The following is a 17662-nucleotide window of genomic DNA, read 5'->3' as shown; positions in this document are numbered from 1 at the left end:
TCTTATAATATTTACACTAATCTGCCGCACATGGGTACAAGTGAAGATACGTTATGCATTTATTAAATGGTAATTAACATAACTAAAAAGTGCAAAATATTTTCTAGAAAATATTTTTACGCTCTTTTCAATGGCAGTATTAACTTTTTGAAAAATTAATACATACAGGGTGAAAAAATGGAAAAAAAAACAACATATTTAAAAAAAAAACAGGAAAAACACAACTTCTGGTAAACCGATTCTTCCGGTTCAAGACCTCGATCTTATACATCAAAAAAGAAACCTATATACCAAATTTGGTTGAAATCTTGAATCGTTCAAAAGTTATCGTGCTATTAGTCACATATGTATAGTCGCCATTTTGAATGCCCGCCATTTTTGTACAAGCAAAATCTGAGATGGCCTCATAACTAAATTTGCACCTTTATATGTGTAGTATATGTGGTCCAAATTATATACTTCTATCATTAAATGAATAATTGTTTCACATATCGGCTACACTATGGTATTCGACAAAGTTAGAAGACTCCAATTATCCAGTTCATAATTAAGGACGTTTTTATGCATATATGGCGATCCTGCCGGGATATACAGAAGTCTGAAATATTATAGGTCTTTTAAATATCACGCTGAAATTTGATTTTCCTCTCCATTGTCTAGTTCTTATAGTTTTTTTTAAATATTTTGAACAACGTACTTGAAATACGTAAGGTAACAATTTCTAAGTACTTTTCAAGTAAGGATTCATCCCATAAAGACACTAAACTCATATACGCCCAACACGTAGTCGTATTTATTAAGTGGTGTTTACGATAATGATAAATTAATTAGATTTTATAATTAATCGTTGACAATTTATTGTTAGACAAGCACCATCCATCCACAAAGCCTGCTCTAGCAGCAGCATCCAAGCTAACGGGAATTAGAAATATCTCTTCTCACGCCCAGATTATCTAATCACAAGCTGAAGCTAATTCATCGCGAGGAGCGCAAGTTGCATTTATAGCTTGTCCTACGGGAAAATTACAATGAAGGAACAAAGGGAATTTCATTAGATAAGTCGGCGCAGAGTGTACGTTCCAATTGGTAGAGGATGCTTCTCTTTCTGTTGTACATTATAGTGGAGTCAATGTAGGAAAAAAATCTAACAAGATAGAACTCATAATTCCATTAAAAAATGTATAATAAAAAATGTCGAGATAAAATTAATATCCATAAGAATACGACGAATATCCAGTATGTCCTAAAAGACAGAGAGGGATGTAAAACATAGGATGCTGGTTACAAACTAGGTGATTCTTATCTGTAGTTTAGAAATGTCTTAACACTAGTGATTAAAAAAGTTTTTTCAAAGGTATGTTCTAACAATTTATTATAGACAAAAACAAAATATAGCACAACAAACTATGAAATAAAGGCAAAACAACATACGTATAAACAAATAGATCCGACAAATGATCATACAGAGAAAACAAAACACTATGACTGTACGATAAAGTTTGTACATATGTGAAATTATAAATATAATCTCAGGGGTGATCTCCAATTTATCAACACCCGATTTACCAACCTCTCCACAAACCACTATTGGAACTTTCGCTGATGACACAGCAATATTTGCAACTGAGGATCCAACAGCTGCAGTATTAAAACTTCAAGAACACCTAGACCAAAGTGGACAGAGGTTAAAGAAATGGAAGATAAAAGCTAATGAAACTAAGTCAACACATATAATTTTCACACTAAGGAAAACCAATGTCCAAATATTAGCCTTTATTATTAGACCTTGATAATAGAATATTAAATAGATATACATATAAATCCGAATTATCTTGCAACGGATAGTATGCATTTTTAATCCTGTATTACAAAATTAGACCAAATTAGCAACATAATACCGAAAACCGCATGTCGAAACCTTTTTTCTATCTCGAGATATCTTAAGAAATGTGTAAATTTTAAACATAACTGTTACTGTCACCGGTAAACGAGGTTTAGGAAAAGTAGTGTGCAATGGAAAAACAAATAAACATTTTCCAGATGTAAACGTATATAATTAATTAAAACAACAATAAGACAAACAACACTATAAAATATAACAAAGAAATAAAAGCAACTACTTACTTAGTCTTAGTGACTGCCTAAATGTTCAAATTGTTGCGCATCATTTTCGATGCAAGCATTTACTTTTTCAAGATTAGACTAAATAGCAACAGATTTAACTGTTTTAGACTTTTATTTATGAAGACGGATTAAAGACCTTGTTTTTTCCCTAGACCCACTACGCGAGAAAACATTATCTAGAATCTAGAGAATACGAAACGCCATTTAAAGCATTGCGAAAGCATAAATTGAGACTGCTGTTCAATCTATTCTTGAAAGGATAAATGCTTGCATCGAAAATGATGGGCAACAATTTGAACATTTAGGTCGTCACTAAGTAAGTAGTTACTTTTATTTCTTTGTTATATTTTATAGTGTTGTTTTTCTTATTGTTGTTTTAATTAATTATATTAGTTTACGTCTGGAAAATGTTTATTTGTTTTTCCATTGCACACTACTTTTCCTTAACTTCGTTTACCGGTGACATTAACAGTTGTTTAAAATTTACACGTTTCTTAAGATATCTCGAGATAGAAAAAAGGTATCGACAAGCGGTTTTCGGTATTATGTTTCTAATTTGATTTAATTTTGTAATACAGGATTAAAAATGCATACTTGTATTTAATATTCTGCAAAGACAACTAGATTTCCGAAAATAATTAAATATCGCCTACTAGTTGGCATATTACTTATTAGTCTATTTCCAAAATAAGACTCTCACATTGACGAAAAAGAGCTGTTTTCAACAAGACCAAGTACGCAAAATTCGATTCAGCAGAACCGGACTTTTTTTCATAAGAAGGTTCCCACTCACCCCCACCTCTTATTTGCAAAGGTTGACTTAAATTTGTCAAATCAAATATGCGCAGAATTTTATGAAGAATACGGTGATTGGATTTCCAGTGCCCTTTCATTAGGTAAATTTTGTAAAATTTTGATTTTGTAATTTTTGATATTCAATTACGCCCTCTAGGGGTGACATAGAATTTTGAAAATAATCTCCAGGCTTTTCCCGAAACAACTTTTGTTTCTAAATATTTTTTTCTTAAAGCTGTACCACAGCATAATAAACTAGACCAGCAAGGACACTCCCCGATGCCGACTTTGAAGTTGAAAAGTACAGAGTCGCCATTTTTAGCGTACTACATCTCAGTGATGATGTGATGTGTTCGTTCGTCAGTGTTGCCGATGTCACTATATGAAATTATATTAAGCCACTGCTAAAATGATCAGATTTTGCCAAAAATTATGTTCAAATTTTTGATCTTGGTAGTTTCTAAGGATAATAAAAATACATTAAGAAAAAAGTTATTTTATTCAACTTGCTAATTCAAAAATACTGGTCACAAAATTATATGTAATACATTACTATAATAAGTCTACATCTGGAACGCATTCAAATAAAATTTCCTCATCCTCATCTTGTAAAAATAAAGACTTTATGTGATTAAAATAATTACATTTTTTGTCTGTTTGAAAGGAGTAACATTCTTTTACTCCTTCACTTTTGCTAACACTAATTTAATATTTGCTCAGAGATCGCATTTAAACGTCGACAGACAACGATATCTAAGAAAACGTGATTATTTTTATTTCTGCATTGCTGCAGTATCAGTTTTTGCACTAACTTTATTACCCGTAAGAGATTATTTTTGAATATTTTCCGGAATTTCTGCAAAAGATTAACAATAAAATCGCCATTCATCGTCAATATTTTGTGTTATGTCCCAATTATTGACATAATTCCCACAGGCATACGTATAAAATTATGTTAAAAAATATTTATTATCAGAATGTCATAAAAGAAATGTAAATCTGAAAATTATGTACAAATCGGCAACACTGTCGATTTTCTACACTGTCTGGTACTACGCGTAAAATGGCCGACGATCTGCGCAGTAATAGTGCGCGAACTTTTCCCGCCTTCTAGTGTGTCACTGCTGTTGCCTTTTATATGCTGTGGCTGTACTATAAACGGTTCCTGAGATATGGCCGAGAGCCATTCTTATTGCGACACCCGGTACATACATAAGTACTGCACAGTATAAGCACTGTATAAACTTGTTTGATATTTTCGAAAACAATATATGTTTTCGATCTACATTGACTCCACTAATAGAGGCATTGTTCTCTTTTTGTTGTACATTAAACTAAGGAAATAACCTACATCGTGAGAGTATACGCTTGTGGGAGATAAATTGTGATTATAAATAAAAAATACACAACTCTTGACTCGGCTGGAAAGTTTTGGAGGATCGTACTGAAATCGAAATAGTTTTAATTACTTTTGTTTAATATGTAGACACATTTCAAGTAGCAGGAAGAGGAGATACATATATGGGAATTTGTATCATTCTTTACATAATTTTGTATTTTTATGTAAAGAGAATAAAGAAATATATTCTTTATACAGGGTGTCCCCGAAAATAGTGCGTTGCTTTAAGGTATGGATATAATACACAATGTAGAACAAAAAAGTCCTATAACATTTTTTTCTAAAGTTAACCGTTTCAAAAAAAAAAACTACATTGTTCTCCATATAAGCGAACTTTTATTTTCATAAAATTTAATAAGCTGTCATTACTGCACAAGGACTGTTTGTGATTCAGGTTATTGACACCAGAAATGTAGGTCAGACAGGTAGACACCTGCAAAATAATTATACCACCCCATGTTTTTGTTTGTTTGTTGAGGAGGAAGACAGGGTTTAATGTAAATACTATTTTTAGATTGTTGTATACATAGTTGTCAGATTTCAATTTGCATACCAAAATGTATTTTGGTTTTTTGGCCAAACGGTTGAATTGCGAAAAAAATGTTATAAGACTTTTTTGCTCTACACTCAACGAAAAAGGTACATAATATCAACAAAAATGTTAATTCAGACAACAAACGCAATACTTAAAATTTGTCCAATTCTTGGTTTTATTGGGACAACAAAACGATGTTCATCAATTCATTATTTTCGTTCGTTGAGCCAATGTATCACGTTTATTGAATGGATGAACATTCATTATGTATACCATAATATCACTTTATTGGTATTACGAACTCTGTTTACTGAGTCAACGAACACTATTTATTGATATTACGAACTCTGTTCACTGCGTCAACGAACACTATTTATATTATTGAAACAACAACGTCGTTAATTGACCGACGAAGACTATTCGTTGTGTCAATAACAGTGTTATTTCTCCTAACGTATTTCGTTTATTTCTACAATTATTTCCGTTTATTGTTACAATTAATTCCGTTCATTTCCACAATAAATACGGTTTTTCATACAAGCAATTATATTCATTCTTACAATCAGTTTCGTTCATTCCTACTATGAACGTATTTTATATTAATAATTACTGAATGCAATAGCCCAATGTATGATATTAATTGATTAATAATAATTTTTTAAATCCCCCTTTCTTATCCTTAACCTAAAGGACTTTACACTGTGTGATTTTTCATATGATTTCACTTATACAGTGTACTGGATTAAGTGTTACACTCCCCCACCCCCTTATTAACTTATTTATTTTTAGCACATAAACAAAACGCTCGGATAGGTCGATTTTTAAAATAAACAAAGTATATTATAACATCAATGTTTCGAACTTTACACGATCCCTCTTCAGGTGACAGGCGCTGCGTAACTTTGATTTTTTTAATGGGGAAGTACGTCATGTGACAGCTTATTTAAAAGCGTTTGAAATAGTCATTCCAAAAATGTATAACACTTTAATCCTTTTTGGGAGCGCAGGTGCAAAATTTCGATCGAATTCTTTTTAAGCGCATTCATTTTTTTTTGAATTCTGACACAACTAGTAAGTATTTTTGAAAAATTTAAACGCAGAATAAAATATTACATTATTACCGAGGGCAGAAAGTCCCTTAGAATAAACAAAAAGTTTCTATTGAATGGTATGCCTATTTGAAATTAAAAATCATACTAAATTTTCTCTTTTTCACCACTGTGACTTATTAAAATAATCATTATAGAGGTTCTCAGGGACTTCAGACCCTCGATAATACTGTAATATTTTATTTTGCATTTAAATTTTCAAAAATAATAATTAGTTTTCTCAGGAGTCGAAAAAAATGAATACATTTAAAAAGAATTCGACCGAAATTTCACGATAATAGTCACACAAAAACTTCCTTCTACTACGGACTACACTTGAAAACGAAACGCACTTATTATTCGGCACTTCGGTAACACAGAGAAACTAGGAAGGGGTATCACGATAAGGAAAAGCCGTTAACTTTCAAATGGTCAAGCAAAACATTTATTGTCTCAACAACTACGATTATTGTCACAATGACCGCATTTATTGTGGGAATTAAATGCAGTAGTAGATTGATTAATGCATTCGTTGTCACAACAATCAATTTACATCTATTCAATAATCATATATTACTCTATATTAACAACATTTGTACATTGTTTTAATGAAATCTGTACGTTGTCACGATAAACCAAGGTAATTGTTTGTCATCTACGAAATCAAGAACGTGAGTTGCTGCCAGAATTAACAGTATTTATTAAATATACGAAACTAAGTTATTGGCTGAATAAATTGAGTGTTATTGATTAATGTACTCTAGTTATTCTCACAATTATTATTCAATCATTGTGACAATAACCAAATACATTCGTCAATGTCTAAAAGTTCGTTGAAACAACAAATTAAATTGTTGTGACAACGAAATACTATTCAGTAATCACTGTTAATCAATATTACGAACTAAATTTTTTTGACTGTACATGGTACCTTCTACATATACCTTTAAGGAACGCACTATTTTCGGCGACACCCTGTATATAACCCAAGATTTCCTGAGAATTTGCTCGGAAAAGTTACTTGGTAAGTTTTATGGAACTAGAAATTATTTTGCTCCCAGTGGCGTAGAAACAAGTAAATTTCTTACAGAAATTTACCCACTTTGTGTTTTTTAAGAAACTATTGGAATATGTTTTTGTAATGTTCATATAAACCACCCTTTAGGGTTGTTATTTAAAATGTATATAAAAAAAAGTAGGTAGTTGTTTATAAAAATGAATGTAGTTGTTGAATAAATAAAAAGCAGTTTTTATAAAAAGTCAAATCTCTAGTTCTTTCTTAAATTAAATATATAAAATCTAATAGGTTATGTGGCCCCAGATCATACTTAACTACTGCGTATATTCAGTTTAAATGTATCGGTGTGTCCGAAAAGCAAGAAAGTATATTTAAAGACTTTTCCGGTGTGTCCGAGGATAAGGGTTTGTCCCAATAAAAAGAAAGAACTAGAGTGGCGTGTGTCGCCGTGCAATTTGAAGCTGAAATAATGGGTGACAAATTAGATATATCCACAGTTGGTAAATTTGATGGCGTTAACTTTCAACAGTGGAAGTTCCTACTAAAATGTGCCTTACGAGCAAAAGGTATTTATGGAGTTATTGATGGCTCGTTAATCAAACCAGAAGTAGCAGGAGACGAATTACAGGCATGGTTTAAAAAGGATGCCCAGGCTATGTTCACTTTAACATCTGCAGTGAGTTTAAATCAGATTACTTTGATTGAAAGTTGTAATACTGCTAAAGAGATTATGGAGACCTTTGAGTCTATTTATGAGCAGAAATCAGAATCAAATAAAATGATGTTGCATGAACGGTTTCATCAATATAAGATGAGTAGCCTAGATACTATCGCTCAACACATAGCAAAAGTACAGAATCTTGCTAAGCAAATTAAAGAAGCAGGTGATGATGTGAGTGATATTGCTATTATGACAAAAATACTGAGTACATTGCCCCAAAAGTACAGAAATGTTAGACAGGCATGGTTGTCCGTAGACAGTGCTAAACAAACTATAGGTAACCTTACCGCAAGACTGTTAGATGAAGAAATGAACTTAACTGCATATGAAGAGACAGAACAAGCACTGGCAACAATGTCATTCAAAGGAAAATATGATCAGAAAGGTCAAGAAAGGGGTGTAATATGTTTTGCATGTAGAAAGCGGGGGCACATTGTCAAATTTTGCAGAGAGAAAAATAATGAACAAGAAAACAGTAGTAGCAGGTCATATAGAAGTCATAATCGAGGTAGAGGTGGCTTTAGTAACTACAAAAAAGGTTATAAAAATAATGACAGAGCACAAGTTGGCAACTCTACAGAAAATCAGAATGGTGGTTCTTCGAGTAGCGCATATTATAATGTTAATAATGAGAGTGCATTCAACATAGAAGAAAAACAGTTAGAAAAAGTGGATACAAGTGATGATTGGATTATGGACAGTGGTGCATCAGCACATATGTGTTACAGGGAAGAATATTTTTTTAATATTGACAGAACTTTTACATCACAGGTATCACTTGGCAATAATCAAACACTACCAGTACAAGGTAAGGGAACTATTAAAATAGAGAAGTTGATCAATGGACAATGGTTTAAATCCACTATAAATGATGTGCTATATATCCCACAGTTGAGAAAGAATTTATTTTCAGAAGGTGTTTTGACAAACAAAGGTATGAGTGTAATTAAGATTAACAATGAAGCTAAAGTATATGAAAATGAGAATCTAGCAGCAGTTGGTATAAAGGATAGAAACAACACATATACAATGATGTTTCGCACAATAATATATAATGCATGTGTGACTACAGTAGATGATTTAAAGATATGGCATGAAAGATTGGGACATGTTAATAAGAAATATTTAGAAGAAATGGTAAAAATGAACTTAATCAAAGGTGTTACAGAAAAGAAACAAGATTTTGTGTGTGAAGGTTGTTTGATGGGAAAGCAACATAAGAAGACTTTTAAAGATAGACCACACACTAAGTTACCTCCTGGAAAAAGAATATTCAGTGATGTTTGTGGACCTATGCAAACTGAATCTATGCAAGGAGCACGTTACTTTGTAACATTCAAAGATGAGTACACAGGGTATAGAGTAGCATATTTTATTAGACATAAAGCAGATGTACTAGATTGTTTCAAAGTGTATAATAGCAAAATAAAGGCAAAGTATGGCTACTCTGTTGAAAAACTGCATACAGATAATGGTACTGAGTATACAAATAATGCTTTCAAAGAGTATTTAGAACAAGAAGGTATAGAGTCAGAAACCACAGCACCATACACTCCAGAGCAAAATGGCAGATCTGAGCGAGATAACAGATTAATTGTAGAAATGGTTCGATGTATGCTATACAAATCTGGAGCAGATAAGAGACTATGGGCAGAGGCAGTTAATACTGCCATCTACATTTGCAACAGAATTACAAGCAAACAGACACCAGGTTCTACAGCTTATGAACAGTGGACAGGGCAGAAACCTGTATTTGACCACATGAAAGTGTTTGGGTGTGATGCATATGTACATATTCCTGACCAGAAAAGAAGGAAACTAGATGCAAAGAGTGAGAAGGTTATATTTGTTGGATATGACAAAAACTCCACAAATTAGAGATTATTCAACCCAACAACACAGAAAATAGTAATATCTAGAAATGTGTTTTTCAATGAGAAAATGTACAGTGCAAAGAAAGACAATGTGATCAAGATAGCAGCAGAAGATGATGTGACAATTTTTGAAATACAAGAAAATGAACTTGAAGAGAGACAAGAAGAACAAATAAACGTTAATACTGAAATAGAAGTTTTACAAGATGTTGACAATATACCCAACTTGAGACCATAACGAAATAGACGTTTACCAGCCAGATTAAATGATTTTGAGGTAAATTTTATTGAAATTGATATACCACAAAGATATGAAGAAGCAGTGTCAAGTAGTGACAAAGAAAAATGGAAAACTGCCATAAATGAAGAGTTTGATGCAGTAGTGAAAAATGAAACATGGACTATGGTTAAGAAGCCAGACATGCAGTTGGATATACAAACTGCATTTTTATATGGACATCTTGACGAAGACATTTTTATGTCACCAACTCAGGAGCTAAAGTGTGAACCCGGACTAGTGTGCAAGTTAAACTCGTACGGTTTAAAAGAATCAGTATGCTATTGGAATCGAAAATTCCACTCGTTTTTGGCTAACTACGGTTTTCAAAAATCATCAGCTAATCAGTGTGTTTATACTGGACATGTAGACAATATTAAAGTGATCTTAATCATTTACGTTGATGATGGTTTGTTGCTTTCTGAGAAAAATTTAGCAATAGAGACAGTTTTGTGCGCGATAAAAGAATGTTTTGAAGTGACCGTGACGGTTGGGAACTATTATGTCGGACTAGAAATTACAAGAAATTTAGAGGCTGGTACAATATTAAGTCAAGCAAGGTATATAAAACAAATAATAGATAGATTTGGTCAACACAATGCAAATCCTGTAAGTATACCAGAAGATGTAAGTGCTGACGTAACAGCCATAGTGTCAAGACCTGACATTGCACATGCGGTGGGAGTAATCAGCCGCTATAATTATGGCATGAGTTATTATTACTACAAATACAATGAAGCTAACATGCATGGATACAGTGACGCAGATTATGCAGGTGATATAGAAACTTGTCGTTCCACCACTGAGTACGTTTTGGACACTGGACAAGTAAGAGGTAGACAATCAGAGTGCAATAAAGTGGACATTTGTTATATTTTTTTTATTTAAATGGTTTGTTTATGGGTTGAACAACTTAACAAAAAGGTGGGAGTATTGGAATATGTTTTTGTAATGTTCATATAAACCACCCTTTAGGGTTGTTATTTAAAATGTATATAAAAAAGTAGGTAGTTGTTTATAAAAATGAATGTAGTTGTTGAATAAATAAAAAGCAGTTTTTATGAAAAGTCAAATCTCTAGTTCTTTCTTAAATTAAATATGTAAAATCTAATAGAAACCTTCTCCTGCTTTACTATTATCATTACCGCTAAAGAAAATTTAGACTCCCTTCTACTGCAACTCCTAAATACTGTCTTCAAATTTTTGCGCAAAGCTTTCAAAAAGTCCCTGTGCAGGAATAACAACAAGGACATTTTTTATAGTTAATAGACTTGATTGCAGCATTTTGAAATATGACTTTCTAGTTTTTAAATCCGTACAGCACTCAACGTCAGTGTAAATCACTCGAACCACAAAAATACAAATCTGCTAGAGCTAATATACACATTGCAGCAGCAGAGATTCTATCAGCCCGTTGCCCGTTACCAATGGTGGCTGAATAAACAATCGCCACTGGACTAATACGGTTATAATGTAGTTACTGGTGTCCAACAGTGCTAATTTCGTCCATTTTGGTCCATTTTCCGCGATCGACTAACGACGTTAATGAGAGCTGGAGCATTATTGCACGGTTTATATTCAATTTTAACTGTGTATGTCTACTACGTGTCGTTATGCAGTTGTTGCGGAAAGTGACGATGAATTGTTAGTTAGTAAGTTTATGTATTCTAAATTTTCTTTAAATATTATTTCATAATACACTGCTTTTATTTTCAATGTATTTAGTCTTTTTGTTCAAAGTTATTTTAGCACTATTTTAGTTCATCCACGCTAAAACGAAAAACGCCATTAATTAATTTATAATAGTTTATTTATTACTTGACCGTACAAATTTATAGTTTAGACTAATCCTAACACCTAAATCGTCCTTATGTATATTTGTGCCCATCTATTGGAGCTCTTCTGAAATCCTGTCAAATACTCTAGACTCTAGACGCTGGCCCAGAGTCTCAGTTTGAATGTTTTAATTGCTCCACCGGCTTCAAGAATGGTAAGTCATCGAACGCTAGACAGTTCAGTAATAGGCAAGAAGCTAGCGTAACAATACCTTAAGTCATAATTATCTTACGTAAGTAGTATAACCCAGAAGGCCTATGACTTGGTTTACTATTATCTTTCATTTTTTCCTGTTTGCTGCTAATATTTTCCAATGTGCGATTTTAAGTTGTTGTATGTCTTTTTCAAAACCTTTCTTTAACCTAGTCTTTGGACCACATTTCTTCTTCTTTCCTGCTATTCCTCCTGTTAGTATTCTTTTGGTTAGTCTCATGTTTGGCATCCTTTAAATATATCCAAACAATCTCAATCTTTGTTATTTTATGGTCGCTATGACATTCAGTTCTCTATACTATACTATGATTCTTCTCTAGTGCTATATTTGTTCTTTTTATCCACATTCCATGATCCGCTTTCCATCAAATATTTTCCTGAGGACTTTAATATATCAGCTTATACATACTCTTCTTTTACCCCTTCTAGATATGTTTTTACGTTTTAATACCTTGTTTAGAGTAAAGAGAACTATCACTAGTCATAATACTGGCTTGGATTTCTTTGTTCTCTTTTCTCCTGGTGAATATTACTAGTTATTCGAACCTTTCTACTTATTCGAATTAACATATTTCTTCTTCTATAATATAGTCATGTATTCTCGTTCTGTTTATTTCATATATTTGGTCATTTCTTGTTTTATTTATATTTCTTCTTCATTTATTGTTTTCACTTCTAGTAGTTTTAGTGTTTCTTCTATTTTTATTTTACTTCTGGATATCAATACATACTATGCAGTGGCGTAGCCAGCCCCACAGGGGCCCCCTATCAAAGTTTGTCGCGGGGCCCTTTTCCACGACTGATATATGATATTGTTAAAAAAATGTTCGACAAAAGCAGCAAAAACTCGTGTATAAAATGGAATAGAAATATACTTTATTGTCACTGAAAATTTTATAATTTTATGGACAAAGCGTATAGGTATAAAGAGTAAGAAAAAAACAACAACAAATACAGTTTACTGAAATTACACAAATCGTAAATATTAATACAAAATAAAAGATAATAATATAAAACAAAACAATAGAGGGTTTGATTAATAATTGGAAATATTTTAACTGTAGATTTCTGGGCTCAAAATATTACGGTTTAACCTAAATCACCTACTCCGAAAAGGCTTCCTAACGGAGCTGGAGCTCTTTCAAGATGGTGCCTTTTAATTAGTTTTTTTGAAATAAGTACCTCTAGAACACATATATTTAGAAAAACTAAAACTGGTACGGCTATTTATCTTCCGGAGATAAATCTATTTCATAAATTGCGAGTTTCTAGTACTGGTCATATGCATCCTCTTTGGGTAGGGCAACGGTTATTTTATCGCATAACTTTTTTGTCTTTAAATTTTAAGCATTTTGGACACTGGATTATTAAATTGTATAGTATTCTACAGTAAAACCTGTCAATAACGGTCACTAAAAATGACAGAAATATTGGCCGATATAAAAAGGTGGCTGCTAATACCAGGTTTTGTAGTCCACAAATTTTGGTTTGGGGAACTTTGAAACTAGCCGGTTAGTTCAGGTGGCCGGTTTTGATAAGTGGCAGTTAACACAGGTTTTACTGTAGTACTAAAAGTTACTCTTACTTTAAATCGGTAGGATACACCGTTTTCCAAAAAAAACGATATGAAATTTTTTCATTTTTTGTATTTGATCAAAATTAAAAAAAAAATTCAAAAAACGGTGTATTTTACCGACCTAAGCAAGAGTAACTTTTAGTAGGTACTAGAATACCTCATAATTTAATAATCTATTTTCAAAAATATTTCAAAATTAAAGACACAAAAAATAATGCGATAAAATAACCATTGGCCTACTCAAAACGAACGCATATGACCGGTACCAGAAATTCACAATCGATGAGATCCATTCATCTCTGGAATAAACGTACCAGTTTTCGTTTATTGTTTTCATAGTTTTTTTTTGAAAACATTTTTTCAAATTAAAAAAACACAAAATTTTCAAATCGACATTTCTAGAAAACGGTGTATTCTACCGACTTAAAACAAGAGTACCTTTTATTACTAGAATGCCTCACAATTTAATAATCCAGTGTCAAAAAGGTTTAAAAATTTTAGATAAAAAAAGAAGATACATAGGCGTACCAGTTTTGGTTTCTCTGAATAGAAGCGTTCTGGAGGCATTTAAAAAAACTAATTACAATATGCCCTTTTCAAAGAGCTCTAGCTTATTTTAAGAAGCATATTCAGACTAGGTGATTTGGGTTAAATCTTAAACATATTTTGAGCCCAGGAACCTACAATTAAATTATTTCTAATTAATAATGAAACACCCTGTATATTTCAAAATTATATAATTCCTGTATTAAATTATAAGTAGTTCCTAATTACTTATTAGGAACTAATATGTTCAGCGTATAAGACTCAAATATAGATAATAGATAATAATAAATCTAATAAACTCTAATAATCCAAAGTCAAAAAACAGATTTGAATTGAGACTCATTGTTTTAAAACAGATTCAGTTTTTTCAAGCAAAGTCAATAACGTCTGTTGTTATAGAACGGCGAGAGGCAGAAAATAGATAGGTACCTGTACAGTGCATAAATATAGTCTATAATAAAAAATCCATTACACGAAATTGTCGATATCCCAATGTACATTGTTTCAAAGCGTTTTAATAGTGAAATAATTGCAGAATATTTTGTTGAATTTGTTTAACGGAATTTTGTTTCGACATGCCGCGTTGGGGCCCCTGAATGTCGGGGGACCCGTATAATTGATACGGCTGATACGGCGGTAGCTACGCCTCTGATACTATGTCATCAGCGAACAATAGGGATTGGTATTTTCGTTGACATAAAAGACTTGTTCTTGATTCCAGCTTATTTGACGACAATATCAAACAGTATACTGAAGAACAGTGATAACAGTGTGTACCCTTGTCTCCTCCCCTCACTGACTTCAAACTTTTCTGTTTGGCATCTTCTAGTGATGTTGGCTACCACATGGACCCATTTTAACCCTATTTTATGTTTCTCTGAGTGCAATTTTTATGATTTTTCTCAATTTTTCACTAATTCCTATGTCACCCAGTGCCTTGTATGTTTCTTTTCGTTTTACTCTGTTAATAGCTTGCTTCAAGTCGATGAATAGGACTTTACACGTAGTACCTTGTATATTCCTTTCTGATTAGGTCTTTCAAAAACTTGTTTAAAGTAGATGAATAGGGCCACTATAGATTTTAGCTTCGCATATTCGAGAGCAGAAAGATTTCTAGCAGAAAGCATATTCGTAGCTTTCCCACATTCGCATAACTCGGAACTTTTTTTATTCCAGAAAGTTTGTTATTGTCTAACGTTTCAACAGCACGTTTGCTATGTCATAAAAGATATGTAGCAGCCCTGGTAGTATCTAACCAGCTCTATTTTAAAATAACCCCGTAGGTGTGAAAAACTTCTAAATAAATAAGGTTTTTAAAGTTTCTCGCTATTTAAATAGGTTAATGCAAATGAGAGAGTACAAGGAGCTAAACGTATTCCCAAGCAAACTCTCAACTATCAAGCAAAACAAACAAAACCTTTCTCTCGAGTTCAGTACATAGTGTATTGATGTTAAAAGTTCTCCATACACTTCGGGAATATTTATGTATAACACGGAATAGAAATTAGGAGCCTTATAGTCCATAAATCTAACTGATTAGCAAATGAACAAGGCACAGCGATCCAGAGTATAGTGCTGGGCGAAATATGGGCCAATGAGCCTCGCTAACGGCCATCACATGGGACTAAAAACGAGGATTCTCATTATTTGCCGCTCCAGCACGGGATGATTTATCTGGCTGTGTACCTAAAAAACTTAATCTTTGTTCTGCACTCTGCATGGCTTTGCCAGAATATTCACCGGTTCAAGAGATAGTTTTTATGTAGTCTGAATATTCAAGGTGAAATTTATTACGAACATTGATAACTCTAGAACAATATTTTTATAAAAATTAACAGATACTTATATACGAAGATAAAAACAGACTTTTTATGTACTATGGTGACTTTATGTGACTATAATAAAGGCTATATGTACTCTATTTGTTCTTTATTACCAATATTTCGTTTTCGTTAGTAAGTTACCATCAACATCAAGGAATGCTACAATTTACATATAGTCAAAGGCGCATCTGTTTTGAGATGGAAGTTGAGAGGTGACTCAAATTTTTTTGCCGAAATTGCTTGAAAATAACTCAAATTTTAATATTTCAGTTATCCTCCCACTCAAAATAGTCCGGAACATTGTTTAAATATAATCAAAATGTCAAAATATGAAGGAAAAATTCGATTTGTTTATTGGTTTTTTGATTATAACTTTAAAACTATTCATTTCTGAGAAAAGTTGTACTGACATAAAAGTTGCGTAATTAACTTTCCTACAATATAGAATTGGTTAAAAATTTAACAAATAGCCACCCTTGTTGCAAAATAGCAATAATTGCGAAAAAAACATACAAAAACAAGTATTTGCATTTTTACGTTTTTTTTTTACCATTTATGCTACACTTACGACCTTCATATTTTACTCAGAAAAATTATATGATATCACAAAACAACACTGTAAATTTCATTAAGATCGGTTTAACAGATTTTGCAAAATAAATTTTAAAATCCAGCTTTCGCAAAAAAAATCATTTTTTTAAAATGTTCCAGGACTGAAAATAAAGCAGATAGCAAGTTGAATTTTTTGCTTATAGAAGTGCACTGTGCCTTTCATTATCAATTTTCAAAATTAAAATCGAATAATTACGACGGCGTCAGGAAATTTTTTAAATAAACATTAATTTTTGATGCTACGCGCAGGACATCGGTGTTCGATTCACACAAGTTGACTTCCACCAAAATTTATTCCAATCTTTATCTAATATATTATTTTCTTACTCTATATTTTGTTGTATTTTAATATTTTAATTCCACAAAAATCAAACTAATTTTATTATGGTTTGTGAAATATTGTTTAAACAATTGCATATGTTTAAAAATTATAACTTTTATTCTCTAAGTTAAAATATATGAACAAAGAAAGTTTTTGCCAAAAAAAGTGTTATTTCAAACGATAGAATATGTGTTTTTATTTTGCAATAAACAAATTTATTTATTTATATCGAAATATAATAAAAATTAAAATGTATCAATCATTATCAAAGGTCATTGGAATGCCCAATCAGAGCAAACTATCCGCTGTCCTGCGCGTAGCACCAATAATGAATGTTTATTTAAAAGAATTCCTGACGCTGTGGTAGATAATCGATTTTAATTTTGCAAATTGCAAATTAAAGGTACAGCACACTCATACATATACGCAAATAAAATTTTAACTTGCTGTCTGCTTTTTTTTCAGTCCTCTAACATTTTGAAAAAATGAATTTTTTTGCGAAAGCTGGATTGCAAAATTTATTTTGAAAAATCTATTGAACCGATCTTAATGAAATTTACAGCAATATTTTACTGTATCATAAAGTTTTTCTGGATGAAATATGAAGGTCTTAAGTGTAGCATAAATGGTTGAAAAACGTAAAATGCGAATACTTGTTTTTGTATGGTTTTTTTTTCGCAATTATTGCTATTTTGCAACAAGGATCACTATTTTTTAAATTTTTTACCAATTCTATACTGTAGAGAATTTAATTACGCAACTGTTTTGTCAGTACAACTTTTCTCGGAAATGAATACTTTTTTAAAGTTATAATCAAAAAAAGGAAGAAAAAAATCGAATTTTTCCTTAATTTTTTGACATGTTGATTATTTAAACAATGTTCCGAACCATTTTGAGAGGGAG

This window comes from Diabrotica virgifera, chromosome 9 (genome assembly GCF_917563875.1).
Source record: "Diabrotica virgifera virgifera chromosome 9, PGI_DIABVI_V3a".
NCBI lineage: Eukaryota > Metazoa > Arthropoda > Insecta > Coleoptera > Chrysomelidae > Diabrotica > Diabrotica virgifera.
Note: the sequence above shows the minus strand (reverse complement) of the source record.